Source organism: Lepisosteus oculatus, unplaced genomic scaffold (genome assembly GCF_040954835.1).
Source record: "Lepisosteus oculatus isolate fLepOcu1 unplaced genomic scaffold, fLepOcu1.hap2 HAP2_SCAFFOLD_64, whole genome shotgun sequence".
Taxonomy (NCBI): Eukaryota; Metazoa; Chordata; class Actinopteri; order Semionotiformes; family Lepisosteidae; genus Lepisosteus; species Lepisosteus oculatus.
Window position 1 is genome coordinate 13166 of NW_027168193.1, and position 19290 is coordinate 32455.

The following is a 19290-nucleotide window of genomic DNA, read 5'->3' on the forward strand; positions in this document are numbered from 1 at the left end:
AACTAACAGTACATTGTCAGGGACATTCAGTTCTATACAAACAAGAGACAGACAAGAGAATATTTCTACCGTTCATGTGGACTACGTGTTGACTTACTGATCGGAATAATTGAAAGGTTCGGGCTCATAGCCGATGCAGTGCGTGCTAATTAGAACAGCAACGCTGAGCTCTCAGCACCGTACTGAGCCCAGGTGTTTTTCTAAAGCTGTCAGGTGCAGTTCATTTACATGAAGGAAATCTCTTACTGGGTACGATTACAATGCAGTAAGTAGCACAGACTACTTAGGGAGTAGCCCGATGCGTTTAAAAACGACCCGAGCCAGGCAGGAGTCGAACCTGCAATCTCCTGATCCGTAGTCAGACACGTTATCCATTGCGCCACTGGCCCTGGTGTGACACTGCAGGACTGTAACCCAGTGAGATCAGCACTGCAACTAGTAAAATATTACCCCCGGTCCATTCTTTTCCAAAAGTGAGAAACACCTGTTTTCTACATTTTGTCTGTGTTAAAACCATATCTCTTTAAACCAAACCAAGAGTTTGTCTTTTGCACTGATATTCTGATTCATTTCGATTTCAAAGAAAAAAAAAACATTATCTTCCAAAGCATCATAAAATTGTCCATTCTTCCAGACTCTACTTCTCTCTTGTAGTAGTACAGCAGACCTTTCCAGGTGAGCAGATCACAGAGTCCGAAATATGCTTCCTCCATCAAGCAAAGTACCTGAACATGACTCTGTGTTCATAAAAGCGCCCCTGTAATAAAGAAATTAAATCCGAAATCAAGAGGGAAGTTGCCTACTGAAGTTCAAGAAGTCATCAATTTTAACCTAGCAACACATTAAAGGCTGCATCTATACAAGTACGATTCTAGAAATGCTCACCAGATTACGTTTTAAGAAGGAACTGCGCCTCAGGTTCCGCCGAGATCTTAACTTGGATGGTAGGATTCAGAGTCCGGAGTGCGGACTGATGGCGCACGGAGGGTCCACATACTGTGGATCCCTCAGTTTTCTTCCGCGTGTTCAAACCGCCAGCGTGTGACTCCCCTGTCCCCGTGACCTCATTGCTCTGCTCTCGCCTCTGTGCAGCTGAGCCCGACTCATGGTAAAGTGGAAAACAATATGCCCTCAATGTGGGATTTACTCTGGATCGAGGATAGATGTCACCTTTTTATCGTTGAACAGGATGTATGTGATGTGGCGACTAGGTTCAATTTTGTATCCTTTTAAAAGATTAAGGACTGGGGTGAGCGTGATTTACCACCCTTTCAGCTAAGAACCCGACATGAGCACCGTTTAATCTGCATAGACTCGGTCGTTTAACTCTTCTCCATTAGCAGGGTTAAGGTTAAAGAAAAAAAACATTGCTGACTTCTTTTTTTTTGCCAGCCGCTAGCGCTGATTAGCAATGTTTGTATTTCATGTTTTGCAAGTTGCATCCATTTTAAGAAAAACAAGTCGCGTTAAAGACAGGAAATGAATACTTGCATTTAATTAAGTCTAGCCGTAGGCGGTTGTCTGTAAGGACCAGTTCTGTTCAAGAAGACAGAACAAAGAAGGCACCACTGGGATTCGGACTCAGGATCTCCTGTTTAAGAGACAAGCGCTTTAACCAACTAAGCCACGGTGCCCCGGGATAGTTGTCCTTTTGCAGCCACTTGGACACACCACTCAGACACATCTGCATTCGGTGTGTGCTCCGCCTGCTCGCTGAGCAAGTTGCCACCTTTATACAATAGCAACATCGACACCAAGAGAAAGGATGACAAATGGCTTTTATCTGGAACTTTTCAAGTCCAAGGAGCTCAATGTGCTTTCTGTGTACAACAGGGCCACTGAACTCCACACTGGCCACTGAACCACAGCAGTGGCTTGCTGGCTTGACATCTCCCAAGGAAAATGTTGAAATCGCATGTGGAACAGGAAAATGACCCTCGAGTACGAGGGAAAAAAAAGAAAAAGATCATCTGGAGCGCGCCAACCCATGTCTGGACAGCCCAGTTTCGTTGACGAGTTGGCCGAGTGGTTAAGGCAATGGACTACTAATTCATTGTGCTCTGCATGCATTGGTTTGAATCCCATCCTCGTCGCTCTCTATGTCTGACACGGGTGCCTGTTCGACGTTGGCCCTCCTTTTGTTTGCTCCAGTACTAGAGCCTTACATTTTCTAGCGGTGGCTGAACATGGTATAGTAGGCTAACGTTGGTATCGAGCAGTGGCAGTAACAGTATTTACGTGCCGCTGCTGCCAAGTGGCTCTGGGTTGAGACCGCGTTTTCACTTACTTGCAGCACAAACGGAGAAAGCGATTTTTGACAGTCTCTCGAGAGACTGCGCTAGGTGTTTAGGGATAGACTTTGTCAGTTCCCAATGGGATGATGGCCTCTCAAATAGTTTGTGATTCCTCTAGACGTTTATACAGTAGAAGCCTGCTTCGTGGCTTAAATCCAAGCTAAGGAAACGAGTTTGAGGTCTGATGCAGAACTGCGAATTCAATGAAGGGGAACACTACAGTACATTGCACTGTATGTGTGAGGAAAGCTGCCCCCTTCTGTTCCTTGTCGACCGAACAGAGGACTGTAAAGGATACCGCCAAGAAACTTTAGGATGCTGGTTGGAATCCAGCTCCAAAGAAGCCCCTTTGGGTGTTATGTCATCAAAAAGTAAGAACAGAGAATCTCCCTTGGATCAAAAGCGCAACAGAACTGTTTTCCGTGGAGCAGGTTTCAGACCCGTAGACCTGTTTTATTTGTAGGGCAGGGCGCATTCCCAAACGCGAATCTCCTGTTTTAGAAATGCTTTGGGCGGCGTGAAGTGAAAATAAGAAGTGGGCTCCAGATGCACATGGAAGCAATCAAGTGTTTCATCCGAGCTGTTTCAAAGACTGCTCAACAGCTTTCCTTTTACAGAGGCCCAACGATTAATGATGGGGGTGCACCCTTCAATGTGCCTTACGACTCTAGGGAGTGATTGAGACGATTCGTAGCGTGTGTTCATTTCCCTCTATTCCCCATGTTGTAGTGGTAAGATGACGTAAATTCCTGCTTCGACACGTAACGGCATTATAATCAAGTGCAGGAGCTGAGGGCTTTTGTTTTGTTTCGTTTTCTATGGCGTTCGTAAGCACGCAAAACAAAGACAATTCCTGCATCTAACACGAATGTAAATGTTTTTGAAAGTGTAGTGTGGTGCAGCTTGTAAAATCCTTGTCCACATTTGTGGTTTGTTGATGTTTTTTCTGTCTGCCAAAGTTGCATTTTGACATCCGGACGGGGAGACTTTATCATTTGAACGTCTTAAACCCTTAAACCCTCTGAGGCGTGTCTGTCTGCCGGCATGTATCTTGTGAAAGGTATTTTTTTTTTAATGTAGAGCGACTTTAAAAAAGTTTCCGCAGCCACCTCGCACTCCGTGTTAGATTATAGGAGGAATGGGGCGGCGGCGAGCTCGCTGTAGTCGTGGCCGAGTAGTTAAGGCGATGGACTTGAAATCCATTGGGGACTCCCCGCTCAGGTTCGAATCCTGCCGACTACGGCGTCTGCTGCACGTCACCTTGTGCCTATGCGGCAAAGGCGAAGTGCCGCTTCTCCTTTCCTGGTACTATAAAAATGCTACATCGCTTGGTCCTGCTTCCATGGAAAGCAGTTCTTCAGGTAATTCTACTCTCTTACCAAAGCTGTTAGGTTCCTTTCCGTGGTGAGATGGGTTGTCATGCAACGCTGCCACATAGTGCCGACAGACAAGTGTGTTGCGGGAGAAGAGAAAAGTGTTTGAAGATTTAAGAGTGTCTTAGGTGGAGCCAAAATCAAGTGTCACAAATGCAAGTGGGAAGAATTCCAATGTTTAATATGGTCAAAATAAGCGGAAGTTACCAGCTGGTCCGGCACAGTCTGCCATGCTTTTGTCATATACTGTAAAGTGGTGTCGAACTGGGTGTCGAACTGGAGCCTCACCATTTGCATATGTGAGGCTCCAGTTATACATCGAGTGTCACATTAAATGACAAAAATGAAGAGAGTTAAAGCAGCTGGAGAGGTTTTCTTACAACTTTTGAGCTGACACAGTTTTGGAAAATGTTTCCTTCACGCTGCACTGAACAACATAGGCAGCCAAGAGTCTCCAAAACAAAACAGAATGGACAGATAGGAGAAAATTCCCACTCGTCCTGAAGTTCCCAAAATCCAGCACTGAGCGTAAACAAAGTGTCTAAGTAGCGTGGGAATGCTAACCCTAACCCTAGCTGGAGTTTGAGCAATCCAGCACTGAGCGTAAAAAGATGAGTCAAAGTAACGTCTAATCGGATTAGTTTCCTTAGAGCTGGTTCAGAGTTTGCTCAAGAGTTGACCTTTCACAGATGCGCAAAGAAGAATGTTGGGGGTGCACGCTTCAAGGCGCCTTACAGCTGTAGGGAGTGATTCGAGACGATTCGTGGCGTGTGCTCATTCCTATATACCGTACGACCCGGGGTGCAGTGCTAGGATGACGTACAATACCGCTTGGGCACGTAACGGCGTTATATGCAAGTGCAGGACGTGAGGGTTTTCGTTTGTTTGTTTTGTTTTGCTCTGCTTTGCTTTGTTTTGCTTTCCATCGCGTTGGTAAGAGCGTAAATAAAAAGGCGATTCCTGCGTCTACCACTAATATAAGAGCTATTTCAAGTGCGACGTGGTGCGGCTTTTCAAATGCTTGTGGGCATTTCTCTGTTGTTGATTCTTTTTTTGTGTGTAACAAAGTGGCATTTTCATGTCCGGACGGGGAGACTTTATCATTCCGACATGAAGCCACCCTTAAATCCTCTGAGGCGTTTCTGTCTGCAAGGCTTGTATTTTGGAAATGTTTTTTTGAAACGGAGAACGACTTTGAAATAGGCTTCCGCTGGCGCCTCGCGATCCAGGTAAGATTGTAGCAAGAACGCAGCGGCGGTGGGGCTTGCTGTAGTCGTGGCCGAGTGGTTAAGGCGATGGACTAGAAATCCATTGGGGTCTCCCCGCGCAGGTTCCAATCCTGCCGACTACGTTGTCCGCCTCCAGTCGGTGTGTTTCGGCACAAGCAAAGAAGCGCGCCTCTTTGCTGTTCCTGGTGGTTTTAAAACGCCCAATCGCTTGTACCCGCTGCCTTGGAAATAAGTTCTTCAGCGTCCGCGAATGGCATTTTGCAGCTGGAAGCAGATGTCGATGCGTTTTGCACAGAGCACCAAAAAAGCGTCTTTTTTGAAGGCCCAGGCACTGAGCATTGGTGGTTCAGTGGTAGAATTCTCGCCTGCCACGCGGGAGGCTCGGGTTCGATTCCCGGCCAATGCAGTGGCTTTTGCAGCGAGCGGCTCCATCACTTGCATCCCCTTGCAACTCGCAACTGAAAACCCACTGAAGCTAAGCAGGTGTGAGCCAGGTCAGTACCCGGATGAGGGTGAGCTACAGGGAAAAACAAAGCTTCCAGCTGGAAGCGGTGTTAATGGTGCCGGCGGTGGGGGCGCTCACCCTGAGGTCTGTGCGGGTCCCAATGCCCCAGTATAGTGACGGAGATGCTGTGTTGTAAAATGGCGCTGTCTTTTGGATGAGATGTAAAAACGAGGTCACAGCGCTCTGTGGTCATTCAAAATGACCACCAAAACCTTTGACAAAAGCTCTTGGTAATTGATGGTCTTCAATAATGCTTCTCCTTTAGGTACATTTTGAATCAGCTGAAAAATGCTGTTTTGCATTCATGTGTTTAAGTAGCCTGTGCTACTTACTGCATTGTAAGAGCGATTGTGAGCGGTTTTGTTTTCTCTCTTTGACCAGCCCAGCTGCGCCCCACCCGAAGGCAGGGAAGCACAAAAATTGTATGGAACTCATTCATGCTCCTCTCCATGGAAATCTTTAGTAAAAGGCAAAAGATTTGTACGAGATGAAGAGAAACCAGAGTGCGTGGCTGGACAGCTGCAGGAGCCCAGGCCGCCTTCAAGGCCTCTGCCCTGCCGGTCGTGGTTGGCAATGCACCTGGCCTTACAAACGAGCCAGTGGGGCCCGTTCAGCTCCGGGCTCATCGCCTGCAGCTCTCGGCTTACCTGGCAGGGGAGATACCTTGATCAGCCTGTAGTTGGAGTAGTTGGATTGTTTTCTTGTTTTGTGGAAGCAGTGTTTGTTTTGCAGTTTGAGATGGCAACCTTTGGATCCCGCAAGAATGCTGTACGTTTTGAGCTTTTGGATGACCTCTTCATGGATCGTATGCAGTTCAGCAGAAAAGTGTTACAGAAGGAACTTGGCTTTGAACCTCGGCACTTGGATTTCATCTTCGCTCTCCCAGGTCAGAAAGCATTTGAGGTTGTTTTTGCTACCTATTCTCTGTTTGAACAATGTGTGGATGTGTTTGAGGCAAAAAGAGGGAAAGTTCCTGCCCTTGAGAAGATCAACTTGCAGCCTCTGACACAGAGAGAGAGGAAAACGGTGCATGTTGTTATGTTCTCGGAAATGGCAAAGACGGAGGACATTCACACCTGGCTTAAGCAGTACTGCACCGTCCACCATGGAACTGAGGTTAGAGATGTTGACGGTATAAAAACAGGAGCAAGAAAATTTGAGGTTCGCTTGCTACCGGACAATGTAAATGGAGGCTTAAGGCACCTGCCCTCTACAATCCGGCTGGGCGCCTGCAATGGCTATGTTTTTTATGTGGGACAACCAAAGGTGTGTCGGCGCTGTGGTGCTGTGGGACACCTGGCATCGTCCTGCACTGTGAAATGCTGCAAGACCTGTGGCAAACAGGGACATTTAGCCTCTGACTGTTCAATGCTGCCAAAGTGCAATTTATGTGGCTCGGAAGGACACGTTTTTAAGAACTGCCCTCACGCCTACGCCAATAAACTCAAAATGAGAAAGGATGAGGCAGTGCTTGTTTCAGCCAAACCGGCCCAAAAAGCCAAAGCAAACAACAAGTCAAACAAAGAACCCTTGTTGGACAAAGAGTCTCAGCCTCCAGCCAGGATCAGTCCTGCTGTGGCTCCGGGGCCGGTGGAAGAGAAATCCACTACGCTCCCACAACCGCAGACTGCACCAGACAAGCACGAGGGTTTGAAAACCCCCGAGAACAGCGAGGACCCCTCCCCCACTCCTGCTCCTCAGAACGAGGGCCAGTGTGGGGCCCCCACCGGTGGAGCGGGTCCAGCGACGATACCCAGGATTCAGCGGAGCTGCTTTTCTCAGACTCTGCAAGTGCTACAGATGCCCTCCTCTCCTCCATCCAGTCCGTCACGGAGGATCTGCAACAGCTGGTGGGTGAGGGGGAAGAGGAGACTGGTGCATCGGCTGCACCCCTTTCCCCTCAGTGCTCCCAGGAGCTGGACTTGAGGAAAAGGAAAAATGACTCTGTTTTCTCCCCGAGCGAGGAGGAAGGAGAGCATGGCGATGGGGACAGCTGGAACCCCTCCACCCCTCCCTCTACCCCCTTCCTTGAAATGGACTCCGTGAATGCTTTTACTGCTGCCACCCTGATGAAGGCTCATTCAGAGGATGGCTGGCAGGAAATTGGTAAGAAGAAAAAGAAAAAGAAGAAGGTAACAGGTGAGACCGAAGAGAAATGTGTTTTGTAAAGACTGGTTCCACTTTCTTATGTAATATGGCTCTAAACATAATTTCTCTTAACACCAGAGGTATCAATGACAGAGTGAAATGCCAGTCTGTCTTTGATTACCTCCAGCAGAGAGAGGGAGATGTGTTGATGTTGCAGGAGTGTGCTTTAGCCTATCAAGAGAGGTATAAAAGCTTTGAAGATAGGTGGGATAAAGGGCCTTCTGTTTGGTCAGGGGACAATAACAACAGAGCCTCTGGCGTGGCCATTCTTTTCAAAGGATGGGCTTTCAAATTGAAAAGTATTCAGAGGGTCATAGATGGCAGGTTGCTGTGTGTGGATGTGGAATGGGGGACCGTTAACCTGCGGCTAATCAATGTGTATTGTCCTACTGACGTGGGAGGAAGGGTGGAGCTACTCAAGGCACTCTCTCCCCTATTGTTAAGTAGCACAGACGTGATAGTGGGAGGGGATTTTAATTGTATCTTAGAGCACACAGACAGGCAGTCTAGCTCTCCGATAAAATTGGATTCCAGCTCACTGGCCCTGCAAAACTTAGTTCAAGACTTTAAACTCTCAGACACATATAGATGTATATATCCCACAACAGCAGGATATACATGGTCAGGGAGGAATAGCAGCTCCAGAATTGACTCTTGCTTTGTCTCAGAGAGAGTGAAAGTTGTTGGGGTCACTCTTCAGCCTGTCTTCTTCTCAGATCATCAGGCTTTAGGGTGTAGAGTGGAACTCCAGGGCGGGACTGTCTTTGGCCCAGGTCTCTGGAAACTCAACACAAAGCTGCTAGAGAACGAGGGGGTAGTATCCCGCTACAAGGAGAAACTATCACAGTGGCTGTCCTTGCAGTGTCTGTACGGGTCAGTAGGAGAGTGGTGGGAGGAGGTGAAGATGAGGACAAAGGTCTTTTTCATGGCTGAGGGAAGGAAGGCTGCTGCCAGACGGAGAGGAGTGCTAGCCAGGAAACAGAGGCAGCTGCAGCGTCTCTACACGATGCTGCACAGTGGCTTCGATGTGCTCGAGGATATCACCCTTTTAAAAAAGGACATCCGGAGCACAGCCGAAGAAAGTAGTCGAGGAGTGCTGTTAAGAAGCAGAGTGCAGTTCTTGGAAGAAAATGAGAAGTGTACTCGCCTCTTTTTCAGGAAAGTGGTAGGCTCCAAGTCTGTCATGGAAAGTGTAGTTGATGAGGAGGGACAAGAGAGAACAGAGCCGAGTGCTATCCTCTCCTGCACCGAGGCCTTCTACTCAAGACTGTACAGCTCTACAGAGGTAAAGGATGAAGAAATTCATTTTTTTACCTCAAAGCTAGAAAACGTTTTGAGTGAAGAAGATAGGGAAGTACTTGAGAGGGATTTGACAGTAGAAGAGCTGAGACAGGCTATGGAGAGCTTACAGAAGGGGAAAACTCCGGGTGCTGACGGGCTCCCTAAAGAATTTTATTGCACCTTTTGGGATCTGCTTCAGGATCCGCTACTGCTCCTATTCGAGGAAAGCTATAAGACAGAATTGCTGCCTGACTCCTTAAGAGAAGGCACTATCTCTCTCTTGTTTAAGAAAGGAGCAAAGAATGACATAAAGAACTGGAGACCCCTCAGCCTGTTAGGCGTGGACACTAAGATCCTGTCCAAAGCCCTTTTCCTGCGCCTACAAAATGTAGTGGCCTCACTGGTAGGGAAAGAACAGACTTGTGGGATAGCAGGACGCCTGATGAGCGACAACCTGGCCTTGTTGAGGGATGTCTGTCTGTACTCAGAGGATCGCTCCCTCCCTCTGTGCATTTTAGGTGTAGACCTAGAAAAGGCCTTTGACCGTCTAAACCGGCAGTACTTAACATCGGTACTTGAGCACATGAAGTTTGGCCCCATCATGAGAAAGTGGATTAACCTGCTGTACACAGGTAGCAACAGCAGAGTAATGGTTAATGGCAATAGATCACGCCCCTTTGAAGTCTGTTCAGGGGTGAGGCAGGGCTGCCCATTATCCCCCTTGTTATTCGTTTTGGCTATGGAGCCCTTAGCCTGTGCCTTGCGCCAGGATCAGGCCATTAATGGGATACCAGTGCCTGGAAGTGGGGGAGGAGAGGTAAAGACATCTCTATACATGGATGACGTCACCCTGCTCCTCTCTGACAATGCCTCAATTAGCAGAGCTCTGCAGTGCTGTGATCGTTTCTCCTTGGCTTCCTCTGCAAAAATTAACAAATCTAAGAGTGAGATTTTTTATCAGAACTGGAGGGAGCCAAAAGAAGGACATGATCTCAGGCTGCAAGAGAAGAGAATTAAGGTCCTGGGGGTGTATTTTGGAGAAGAGATGGGAACAGTAAATTGGCAGAACAAATTGCCAATCTTAAACAAAAAACTGATACAATGGAAGGACCGAGACCTCACCATGACAGGGAAGCTGCTGGTCATCAAAGCCGAGCTCTTGCCTGTCTTGATTTTTCTGGCTTCTACCTTCCCAATCCCACACCGTGTTGCGGCGGTGCTGAGGAGATTGATGTTTCAATTTCTATGGGGTGGAAAGCAGGAAAGACTCAGAAGGGAAATAATGTACAGGCCGCTACCCTCAGGGGGGAAGTCTGTCCCAGATATTGCTACGAAGCTGCTGTGCATTTTCCTGGCCTCTGTGCTGAGAGGCTTTGCAACAGCACCTGCAGCGCGTACCTGGACTTATTTTTCCAGGCTCTGGGTAGGTAGGGAGGTGTTCAGAGTGTGGGGTGTCAGACCCAAGCTGGATGTCCCACTCTCTGACACATGCCCTGCAATTTATGGGACAGTTAAAAGTATTCTAAGATCTCACCCAATTGGCCATATTCCCCTCCGAGATGTCAGCGTCCAAAAACTGGAAGATTTCGTTGCACCCCAGAATAATAGGCAGACCCCTGTGGGCATTTTAACATCAGCCCAAACAAGGAAGGTGTGGAAACACACATCCTCTAAGTTTCTGTGCAACATTCACAGAGATTTAGCCTGGAGTGTCGTCCACCAGTGCTTACCGGTACGAACTTTCTTGTACCGTAGGGGCCTCACCCCCAGCCCTCGCTGCGTTAGGGTGGGCTGCGGTGAGGAGGAGACTGTGACCCATCTCCTGTGGTCCTGTTTTTTTGCTAAGGCCTTCTGGGCACAGTTTGAAGATTGGTTGCAGGCTCTCTCGCCCCAATTTACCCTGACCGCTGCTTTCATCATATACGGCATCTCTCCTGTCAAACTTCCTCCTGACGTGTTTGACAGGATCTGGGCCGTGGTGAACAGTGGGAAAGACGCCCTGTGGAGACTGAGGAACATGGGGCTGTTCAAAGGCATCGAGGTCCCAGTCAAGGCAGCAGGTAGCCTGGCCCTGTTCATCACCCGAGAGAACTATTACCTCAGAGATCTGTGGAGAGAAGGGAGGGAGGAAGCAGAAAATCTGTGGGAAATAGAGAGCATAGGTCAATATCTCAAGAGACTGTGAAAAACATTATCATGTTTAAGTAAAGAATGTGATTTGTACCAGAAAAAAGAAATTGTTACTATGTAACTGTTACCGTGTCAAAATGTAATGAGATGTGATCATATATACTGTTTTAAGTATGTATATTAATGTAAAGCTTTCTGATTTGTGATGTCCTGTATTTTATTGTGAAAAGAAAATAAAGTTCTTAAAAATCGAAATCGGTTCACCCAGGGCGAGGCTCGGCCATTGCACTCCGGCTGTGCTGACCCCTGCGAATTCCCCAAATGTGGGAATCTCGACTGCATAATTTCTGGTAGTGGGGGACTGCGTTAGGACACCACGAGCTGCGTGGCTGCGGAAGGATCCCGGTTCGACAGGAGTGGACGCCGCTGCTGGTTCTCGCTGGCTTTTAGTTAGGGGTCCGGAGAAGCATCTCAAGCTAGTTCCACTACTCCTTCCGGACGTTCATTCCCTTTTCAAAGTCAGTCGTTTTGCTGTAGTTTGCGTTCTTTAGGCTGATTATCGAGGTTAGCCTTTATTTGGTCATGGGGGGCCTCGGTACTGTATGCTGAGTCTAAAGACAGTTTCACCCGTTTTCTGATTGCTCAGTTCTGTACCAGTGCAGACATGTCAAACAGTGAATGGCTGTACCTCTATTGTATCCGTGCTCAATGAATGAAATCGGTAACAAATGAATATATGTCTAGTTATACGAAAAACGAGTGGTTTATCGACTCATCTTCATTTGCAGATTTAGAGGCAGCTTCGATATTCGTTTAACAGACGGGTTTTTTTTTTGAATATGGGTCACACACATGCCACAGCAACAAAACATCTCTAGAGATGAGGCTATAGATCACCTTTCCATCCTGCAGGTTTTCCTCCCAAAGCCTACGGCACCAACGGCGACCCCTGCTGGCCGGGAGAGCAAAAGCTTACAGCACCTGGTATTCCCAGGCGGTCTCCCATCCAAGTACTAACCAGGCCCAACCCTGCTTAGCTTCCGAGATCAAACGAGATCAGGTGTGTTCAGGGTGGTGTGGCCGTAAGCGAAAGCCCTGGCGCCTGACTCGCTACTTGAAGCTGTGTGTGGCGGGGGCTCCGTGCCCCCCGAGCGGGACTGAAGGATCGTTCGTGTGCAACTCTTTGGAAAGGAGCTGCTTTCCAAATCGCATTGCGTGCCTGGATGTTGGCGAATGCGCTCCCTTGTGTTGGCTCGTCCCGCACTGGAGGAGGACAAACAATCTGCACGGAGGAGCACCAGGCAAGTCTTCAGTGCACAGCACTCTGGAAACATTTCGGGGCTGTCGCGTGTTTATTTCAGCACGTAAAGCGCACCGGTCCAACACGTCGGCCGGGCGCGCGGCGCCTCCGCCCTCTTGCTGCCCCTGCAGCTGCTTCACTTTTCCCTTTAGTTGCCATCGATTTTTTTGTAGTGCTATACATATACGATTGAGGTATCTTACAGTTCTCCTTCGAAGACCCAGCACTCTCTTTTCTTTTCCCAGTGTTACTCATATCGGACTTTTTAAACCTAAAAAAAAATCGTTTTTTTTTTCTTTCAATTATAACTGAAGTTTAAACAACTAGTGTTAAGTCCTTATTTTTCTGTAGTCAAAAAAAGCAAAAATTAACATTCAGGTCATGAAAAACTCAAAAAAAAACTCCCCAACCACTAAAGTTTACCTCCCACCTGAGCGCCATCTTGAACGCCCCTACCACCAGAGAATGCTCACGATTTCGGAAGCTGTCTCCGGGACGTGCTGATTCCACACATCCTGAATAAATCATGATATTGTTAGTTGCTGTAGCTAGACGTTCAAATGAGTTTCATGGCCAGATGGACTGTTTCCTCCAGCGGTATAGTATTGCAGTGAGACAGCACGATGCCTGCAAGACTATGTCACGCTAAACGCCACAGATTGTGTTTGTCCGTTCGTGTCAGTCGTCCTGCAGCCACGGGAAGTGGGACACAAACATGCTGCAATGCTTTCAAGACGTTAGGATTTGTTTGTGTAACATCCGAGAAGAGTACTTGTGGCTTGAATGTGAACTGTACGTGCCCGCCCCCTTTCCTCTGTAGTGCATGAGTTCCTCCCGGCATGCCCTTCGTCATTGTTCTGTCATCTTGTATTTAAAGGGTTGTATTTCTGCTGCTGAAAATAAGCAACGGTTTTCTCACAACGCCTTTTGTTCCCAACGGAGCCCTTGTCTGTCATGAAATTCTTCAAAACCTCAAGCTAGAAGAAGAAGAAGACGACAAATATGAAGGGTTACCGCAACGACATGCCATGAGACGATCGATAACGATTTCCATAGGATCCCCGCGGTTGCCTGGCAACCGTCAGCTTTGCGCAGTGGCAGTATCGTAGCCTGTGAGGTTTAGCCGAGGCGCGATTATTGCTAGTTGAAAACTTTTCCCAATACCCCGCTTCCGCCGGTTTGCAATACAATCGGCGAAAGCAATTTTTGACAGTCTCGTCAGAGACTGAGCAAGGTGTTTAAAGACAGATTTGGTCATGGTGACATCATGATAGAAAGAAACGAGCTTGTTACGTCTCAACAGAAACGCTCTTTAGCTCTTTCAGCGTTATGCAGAGAACAGCGTCTGTCGAGATCACTTTTGAGTCAGCGCGAAACGCCGTGTGCTGTCAGTTTGATTTCATATTGCTTGTAGCGGCGCCTGGCTTTTGTCTGTCAAACGTTAGGTTGCGCTTCTTCATGCTGCATCGTCGGCATGAGTGGAGCTTTTTAAACGTCTGTACTTACTGCGCCCCATAAGAAATGGTTTGTCCCCATTCAAAAGAGATTGTGCGATGTCCTGCAGCGTTCGCAAAGCAAACCTTTGACAGTTTGAAAAGAGGAATTTATTCTGCTTCCTGTGCGTGCAGTAGTTACAAAGTTGAACGTCTTTACACGATGTGCTGCAGTTTTCAGTGGGCGGGCTTTGTCAGATGGCTTGGAAAAACGCACTGAGACATCATGAGCAGTGTCCTGCATGTTTTCTGTGTATAGCTGTCTTTTAACGCATACAGAATTCATTCGAAATCATTGATTTCTCCAATTAACAAGGGTCCCTTTTTGAACCTACCAGAAGCATTCTTTCAATGTAACAGATTTACTCCGGGGAAAGGCAGCATGACATTGAGAGTAGCTCAAGCTTTCAGCACCCGTATCGGACTGCGTGTATGCAGACACCGCTCAGAATCCCCTGTAAGATTCTCCTTCAATTCCGTTTTGCAGTGCTTTAGCTCTTTCAAAATGGCTTCGCTTTGCTAGTCACAATCCAAGGCTCATGACAGCATTTAAAACCAATCGCCACTGCGTTGGCCGGGAATCAAACCCGGGTCAACTGCTTGGAAGGCAGCTATGCTCACCACTATACCACCAACGCACACCCGCAAAAGCCCTGCAGGACACCACCAGAGAATGCTCACGATTTCGGAAGCTGTCTCCGGGACGTGTTGATTCCACAAATCCTGAATAAATCATGATATTGTTAGTTGCTGTAGCTAGACGTTCAAATTAGTTTCATGGCCAGATGGACTGTTTCCTCCAGCGGTATAGTATTGCAGTGAGACAGCACGATGCCTGCAAGACTATGTCACGCTAAACGCTACAGATTGTGTTTGTGTTGGACAGTTGGACCCTACGGCTGGTCCCTCGTCGACAACCTGAATAGCTTATTCAGAAGCAGTGCTGGACCGGGAACGAACCAGCTTCTTCCCAGGCACAAGAGTGACTGGTGAGGACTCGCGGTCACACTCTGTGCATAGAGACTTTCTACCAGCCAGCCGGACTGCTGGTAGATCCCCTCAGAGCAACGACTGCCCTGCGCGCCGCAGTCAGATTCCTCCGCCCGTCCTACTCCGAGCTGCACCTTGACTGGTTGGCCGGTAGCCAGAGGATGCCGGGACAACGCCCATTGGACAACCGCTGGAACAGAGGCTGCAACAGAGCCTGTCAGCTGGTTTGATGTTCGTGCCGGGAAATTCCAAATCCATACACAGTGGATAAGTAAACCCCATGTTCTACATTGCGTCTCGAGAATTCAATTGTACCTCAACACAAGTTGTTATCAATTTAATTCATGAGTAATGTATTTACTTCCGAGTTTAGAGTAACAGTGGGTAATAACACTGATTAGCGATTTGGTAACCGAACGATATATATTGACATATATTCTCTGTTGTGTATCTCTTTGTGTTTGCATCTCTTCGGGATTATATACCTTGTATATTGATAACCCTCACAGTAAGGTCTGCCACTCGTATCCAGGCAGACTAGTATATGTTTGGTGCACAATTTATATTAATAAATGTATCTAGTGTATTGAACCCCTGTGTGTGCGTTGTTAGTTGTTCTGACGATTGATTTTCTAAAAGCCCCAACGAACAACCTCGTGATTACTGCTACAATTAATAATTGTCTCAGTAAACCCATCAAACCATTACATTTAATGGCGTCCCTGGGTGGGCGAGTTTAGAATGAAATGAGAATCAGTCGCACAGAATAACTGATGTTGCTGTGAGTTCAAGTTCAGCACAGCACCGCGGCTTCTATAAGCGAATACCGGGTGTGCTGATAACTGCGTAAAGAAATCCCCCTGTTTTCTAGCGTTTAGTGTAACGTGTGCTGATTGGAAATCCATCTGCTCGGGTGTCTAGATTCCATACTGTATTTTGGAAAAAGAAAAAAAAAAGTAATACTCTTAAAGTTTCTCTGACGTAATGACAATGGCTGCTAAAATGTCTGAAGTGGAGTCGCTTATAAGTACTATTTCTAGCGACGACAATCCTGGTTACTGGAGTGGTATCGAAAAGTTGAACTTTGATGATATTGAGAAGCTGCAAGTAGATTTAGTAGCTAAGGTAGCGAACCAGCTTAACATAGGAGGGTTTGTGAACGCAGTTCTGGTCCTCAATTTCTTTTTCTGTTTCACCTTAAATCTAGCTAAACAGCTGGAACTGTCTTTGTCCGAGCTGACAAAGTTTCAAAAGCTTCAGGGAACGCTAGAAAGATATAAGGCGGAGCGAGTTGAGTTGTTGGATATAATCAGAGAAAAGAGAGTGAAAAATGAGGAAAGTGAAGACTGACTCAGGGAAGTTTTAGGTAAATTAGATGACTTGTCTGCTAGAGAAACTGCGGCTGAGGTAGCTAGGAGAGACCTGGAAGCGAGCTTGAAAGAAAAAGAAAAAGAAATTGAGAGTTTAAATGAGCTCAGCCAGGAAAGGCAAAAGGAGTCAGATGCTGCCGTACTGGAAGCAAAATAGACTAGATCCCACTTGCATGCCAGCCCACCTAGCAGCCCGGAGCGCTCACCCAGCGCGCCGGGAGGAGGTTTCTCCCGGCCAGGGTCTGTGGTCGGATCGGCATGGGGGGAGATCGCCGAGTCCTGCGCGAAACGCAAGGGCGAGTCAATTCAGGCATAGACCCCCTGCTCCTGATCACGGCCGTCTCCCTGCCCGCGGAGAAACCGTAAAAATTAACCTTCACTCCCTGAGGCAGTTAGCCAAAGATGTAGAAAGGTTTGACCCGTCAGTGTCAGGGAAGAATGTGGAGACCTACATCGATGAGCTGAGATATACTTTGCAGTTTATGCCCGAAGCGTCCGAACAGGAAAAGGCTATGTAAGTAAGGAAAACTACCAGCCGAGCGGTCCACGAGTGGATGTCTAGACAAGGACCGGAGGTCTGTAATAGCTTTGAGGAGCTGTGTCAGGCAATGATCGGAGAATTTTCGGCTTTTATCGATCCCATAGCTGCCGTGGCCACAGCGCACCATATTAAGCACGAAAAAGCTGAAGCCCCTCGCGATTATTATCAGAGGCTTAGGCGCACTTATTTTGCAGGGCGGAATGAAGAGGGTTGCGAAGAGAACGTGAATTTCAAAGGTTTATTCATTGCTAATCTGCATCCCTCAGTCAGGAAAATGATTGTGATGCACACTGATGCAAAAGCGATGAAAATGGCTGACATTAGAAGGTTGGCTCAAAAAGCCTGGGGAGCTGAAGTCTCTGCTTCCTCAGAGCGAAAACCTGCTAAAACGGCTGTGTTCGCCACTAAAGCCAGCAGGGTTGACGACTCGCCTCAGCTCGAGGCAGCTGAGGTTCCTGAGCTCGCTAAGCCCCGGCGCAAAATAGGCTGGCAGGACCGCCCTAAGCGTCAGAGCCGCCGTGAGCGCTACGGGGAAGGCAAGGGCTCAGGCAGAGCCTATCATAAGACTGGACGAAGGGAGTCGACTGCAGCCCGCCTGGCCAGGCTTGAACAAGCCCTGCCTGAGAGATCAGGACAGGGTAAACCTTCCGCACCGAATGCCGGAAGTGTGAATGAGCTTAGGGGGACCACGCCCCTTCTCACTGGAGGAGGCGGGGATCCGTCCCAAGCCCCTCCCTCAGTCTATCTGATTGGGTGGGAGGGTTCCTGCCTGGAAGAAGGCTGTGACTCTGAGTTGGGCGCTGACCCCGCCCCTGAAGTCAAAGAAAAGGCAGGCTTCCAACAATTCTTAGGGAATCTCAGCCAGAAAGGCAAAGCAAGGCGTATTTATATCAAGGTTTCTCTTGAAAACGTCTTAGATAGAGAAGCACTGATTGACACTGGGGCTGAAATTAGTTTGATGTCAGCCGATCTACTCAGCGAGCTCAAACGAGTAGCGAAAGGAAAAGGCATCAGACTTAAGGTAGAACCGTGTAAGATAGATATTTCCAGCTATACCCAGGATCATGCCAGGATCACACACCGAGTGTGGGTGGCACTTAGGTTCGGGCCAATGAACGTGGTGCATCCTGTTTACATCTCTAGGTTAAAAACAGAGCCACTACTCATTGGCCAAGACCTGCTTGACAGGCTGGAGCCTCTGGTGTACTGCCAGCGTGGAAAATTGTGGGCTCAGGTCAAAAACCCTAAGCCTGTTGCACAGCAAAAAGGGGGATTCAGTGGTTATGCTGTGATCACACAGTGCCCACTGAACACTATAGCTGAGTTGGAGGTTCCTCCTGGTTCCTCTGGACGAGAATAAATGTCTCTTCTTGCTTTCCAAAACTACAGGGAAGTCCTGCCCAGGCCAGCACTCCCACGGTCTCCCAACTACAGGAGCAGTGCTCCGAGCAGCTGCTTGACCCGCCAGGTAAAGCACACCCCCTTTTCATCCCTGAAGAAGAGTGGATCTCCCTGTCCGGTAATGAATGGGAGTCCTTTCTGTGCACCCTGGTACCTCAGGGGGTCCAGGACTACCACCCCATGGTGGTGGGAGGGGGTCCAGGTGGCAGAAGTGCAGGTTGATGATGTAATTCTTAGCCTCAGCTCTGAGAAGTCCATAATCAGTGAAGGTCTGTTCGAGGACCTGTCGCGAAGCTGTCAGGTGACCCTGGTGACGCAGTCACAGGTTCTGTGGTGGGCACCCCCACCTCATAGGTCCATTTGGAGCAAAGGAAGCTGTGTAGCTTCCATCTCCATCGGAAAAAGGAAGTTTGCTCACTACTTCCAGGTAGCACCTCAGCTGACCCATTCGGTCTGCATTGGTGCAGACCTATTGGTTCGACTGGGCGCCCAGCTGGACACAGTAAACAGTGTGCTGTGGAAACGGGTGGACCCAGATGCCCACTCTCTAAGCGGTGACCCCGAGAACATTCGGTCAGGTCAGACGATTCCTCAGGCCTGCCAGGTAGTAAACGAATCGGACCTGATCGTTCCTGCGTCAACAGCAGGGTTTCCGGTACGCCTTGTCCTAAAGAAGGGACAGAGAATGGACGCTGAGATGGTTTTCTTCCAACCATCAGCTCAGTTTATCAGACTGAACCTAGCAGTCTGTTGTACCCCCAGACTGGAACGGAATGGCCGAGCCACCTGCCTGTTGGTGCAGAACATAGCAAAACAAGATGTCAAAATCCCTGCTCGCACTGACATGGGACTGGAATTGACAATAGTTTCTATGATTTCGAACTGGCCATCCCAGTACTGGGGCAGCTCCCTGGTCCCTTGGCTTCATAAAAGCGCCACTGTAATAAAGAAATTAAATCCAAAATCAAGAGGGCAGTTGCCTACTGAAATACAAGAAGTCATCAATTTTAACCTAGCAACACATTAAAGGCTGCATCTATACAAGTACGATTCTAGAAATGCTCACCAGATTACGTTTTAAGAAGGAACTGCGCTTCAGGTTCTGCCGAGATCTTAATTCGGATGGCAGGATTCAGAGTCCGGAGTGCGGACTGATTGCGCACGGAGGGTCCATATACTGTGGATCCCTCAGTGATCTTCCGCGTGTTCAAACAGCCAGCGTGTGACTCCCCTGT

The 19290-nt window shown here is 48.2% G+C and overlaps 8 non-coding genes across 8 annotated transcripts; 4 read left to right on the forward strand and 4 right to left on the reverse strand.

Annotated features, from left to right (window-relative positions):
• Positions 1-316: 316 nt before the first annotated feature.
• Positions 317-389, reverse strand: trnar-acg (transfer RNA arginine (anticodon ACG)). Its single transcript has one exon. It is a non-coding gene; the product is annotated as a tRNA-Arg (tRNA).
• Positions 390-3454: 3065 nt separating this feature from the next.
• trnas-uga (transfer RNA serine (anticodon UGA)) lies at positions 3455-3536 on the forward strand. Its single transcript has one exon. It is a non-coding gene; the product is annotated as a tRNA-Ser (tRNA).
• A 1400-nt stretch (positions 3537-4936) lies between these two features.
• Positions 4937-5018, forward strand: trnas-aga (transfer RNA serine (anticodon AGA)). The gene has a single exon. It is a non-coding gene; the product is annotated as a tRNA-Ser (tRNA).
• Positions 5019-5231: 213 nt separating this feature from the next.
• Positions 5232-5302, forward strand: trnag-gcc (transfer RNA glycine (anticodon GCC)). Its single transcript has one exon. It is a non-coding gene; the product is annotated as a tRNA-Gly (tRNA).
• Positions 5303-5791: 489 nt separating this feature from the next.
• LOC138232910 (U5 spliceosomal RNA) lies at positions 5792-5908 on the reverse strand. The gene has a single exon (XR_011187352.1). It is a non-coding gene; the product is annotated as a U5 spliceosomal RNA (small nuclear RNA).
• A 6021-nt stretch (positions 5909-11929) lies between these two features.
• On the reverse strand, positions 11930-12048 carry LOC138232831 (5S ribosomal RNA). Its single transcript, XR_011187279.1, has one exon. It is a non-coding gene; the product is annotated as a 5S ribosomal RNA (ribosomal RNA).
• A 1295-nt stretch (positions 12049-13343) lies between these two features.
• On the forward strand, positions 13344-13485 carry LOC138232853 (U4 spliceosomal RNA). Its single transcript, XR_011187295.1, has one exon. It is a non-coding gene; the product is annotated as a U4 spliceosomal RNA (small nuclear RNA).
• An 834-nt stretch (positions 13486-14319) lies between these two features.
• trnag-ucc (transfer RNA glycine (anticodon UCC)) lies at positions 14320-14391 on the reverse strand. Its single transcript has one exon. It is a non-coding gene; the product is annotated as a tRNA-Gly (tRNA).
• Positions 14392-19290: the final 4899 nt, after the last annotated feature.